Here is a 3,023-nt window from a genome sequence, read left to right on the forward strand (position 1 = left end):
AGTTGGTCCAACCCGATCCAACACTAACAAGTTGAACTAAGTATGCAGCTTGCACAGGAAAGTCCTAGTTGAGGCTAGGCAAAAGAAAGCCCTAGTTTCGACTAGGCAAAAAGACGTGGTTTAAAAGACTGGGCAAGGAAGTCCTGGTCAAGGGGACTGAGCAAGGAAGACCTAATTTGGAGGACTGAGCAAGAAAATTCTAGTCAGGAGGACTGAGCAAGAAGTCTTGATAGATCAGAGCACCAAGCAGGAAAGTTACGATGGGTTTGGAGGATCAGACGTTTAGCAGTGGAAGTCCTGAGAGCCGAGAATTGATAGCACTCATTTTTATAGTTTATTTTGGCTCTAAAACTTGATATTTTCGACCTTCTCGTTGTGTAACTATTGAATATTAACACATATTGTGAGTAGGAGCTTATTTTAGACCCTATTGCTTATTCCTACAAATTTTGGATTGAATCTAATATTTTTTATGTATTTTTATAGGATACTTAAAGTTGATGAAGTTGAACCAAGTTGGAGCGCATTTGGAAGTGTCTAGAGGTCATTTGGAGTGTTTCAGAGGCTCCCAGGGCCGTGCTCCACCTCTCCAAGCCATGCCTCACAAGGCATGGTCGTGTACCACCTTGCCCAGGCCGTGTCTCATGAGGCACGGCCATGCCCTATCTTCCCAGGGGGTCAAGACACGACCATGTCTCAACTGGACTGCTCTATAGACTAAAACTAAAATGACCATAACTTTTAGCTCAAATGGAACCACAGGGCGTGCCATATATCAAAATGATGAGAACTTCAAGAGCTACAACTTTGCTTCAGGGTCCACTAATGGATTCCTTCTCTAAGCCATCCTAAAAGGCACAGCCGTGATAGCCTCTAAACACTCCAAATGACCTCTAGACACTTCCAAATGCGCTCCAACTTGGTTCAACTTCATGGCTCTTTAAGTATCCTACAAAAATACATAAAAAATATTAGATTCAACCCAAAATTTATAAGAATAAGCAATAGGGTCTAAAATAAGCTCCTACTGACAATATGTGTTAATATTCAATAGTTATACAACGAAAGAGTCAAAATATCAAGTTTTAGAGCCAAAATAAATTATAAAAATGAGTGTTATCAAGGATCAAGGCTAAGCAAAAGTCTAATGAGTTTGGAGGACCAGGTTAGTAAAAGATAACTTCTCCTGAGTGGAGTAAGGACGTGTTCCCAGGAAGGGGAACAGTAGACATTGGTCTGACCTAGAATTTCATTAGAAATCTAAAGTCAAGATCAAATAGTTTATCAAAACTATTACTTTCCTATTTATACTTTATTTATATACTAACTTGTGATGCAGGAAAGGAGGAACTGAAACTTTATGTTCTGGGCGCCCTTATCTAAATCCAGGCAATTGGATGGTCCAGGCACCCGGAAGGGATCCAGATGCTCGGGCGTTAGCCGAACAAGCCAGCGAGGCGGGTGGTTTGTTAGATTTGAAAGGTGTCCTAAGGCAATCACCTTATTATTATACTATTTATTGGATAAATAATAGCAATTCCCTATTTGAGTACACATTCCATATGTGTTTGATTGGATCTTAAACTTAAATACTGAATGTTCGCAATACAATTCATAGCATGAAAGAATTTGTGATTGGATCACAACTTGTGAGCATCTCTACATGTGCAATTATGAATGTATTGAAATTATCCCTAGTCGAAGAATTGATGAGTACAGATATCATCGATTTTGTCAAGACTAGCACGTTTAGACTCCTTAGTTAACCAAGCAGCCGATCTTACTACTGGAGACATTGGATGTTGAGAGTTAAACGTGGATGTCAGTTAAAGGTAACTAGTTCATTGGAGTGACCTACCTAAGACTTCATATGGTTCAATACAAATGTCAATGAAGATCTCAATAGGTTTAAGTGCGAGTTCCTTTAACTTGTGGTATTCAAGTCATCTTGGTCATGAAGGCTTATACTTTGACATCATAAGTAAGCATCTCTGAGGAGGTGTGGACCTGAGACGATTGGGTATAAGTTGAAGTGTCCAAAGGTGTTTGAATAGCCCACAGATGATTCATCGCTCCTTGAAAAAGAAAACATATACCTTGTGGTCGTTTGTTAGGATTGTTACTAAAAGTTTTTAACCAAAGCATTACATATTAAGAGTATGGTACTCTTGGACGCATGCATAAGTAACTTGAATCCACAAGATAAGAAAGCAGCTTGGGCTAAGTGTGACGTAGTCAGCCTAGTGAGACCGATACATAGACCATGTCCTAAATCAAGCAGGTATAAGATGATAAAAGGAACGAGATACGTTTAATTGGAACTACTGAAGGGTTTAGAAATATTCTGGAATCAATCATTGATTTTCTAGTCAATTGGAGATCATGATGTACTACTAGGTGTCACTCATGATTATTCCGTAATTAATGGTTAATTACGGACGACCAACATAACCGAGAACCTATTGGGTCACACGCACTACAAGTTCTCTGAAAGACTTAAAACGAGTTTAAAAATTGAATTCTCAGAATGAGAGAAATAAAGTCTAGTTGGACTGGACAAAAGACAATATGATGGAATTCGTCTTATTAAGACAAAATGAACAAAACTATTTTCGTTCAAATCAGAGGTCTTTTGGTGTGGATCACCAGTAGAGGTAGGACTTCGACGAGGACTGATCGATTGATGTTGACTCCGATTAACGTCATCAACCGCGAGATACACGTTTAGAATAATTTACTATTCTAAAAATTTTAATTTCTACTCATATCTTATACATTATTATTTCCTATTATGCATGCGTATATTGTGTAATAATTAGTTTTAATTATTTATTTATTTCCACTGTGCACGTTTCCAAAACACGTAAACACGCGTATTACACCGGGACAATCCCAACAGTGGTATCAGAGCCTGATAGTGCAAGGTATACGCGTAAAATAGTTTTACATATAGTAGTTAGTCGTAAATCTAATTTAGAAAATTTTATGATTTAATTTAGAATTTTTAATTATAGAAATTTTTT

Source organism: Curcuma longa, chromosome 8 (assembly GCF_044706935.1).
Source record: "Curcuma longa cultivar G26 ecotype Majalengka, Jawa Barat chromosome 8, ITB_CL_G26_1.1, whole genome shotgun sequence".
Lineage (NCBI taxonomy): Eukaryota > Viridiplantae > Streptophyta > Magnoliopsida > Zingiberales > Zingiberaceae > Curcuma > Curcuma longa.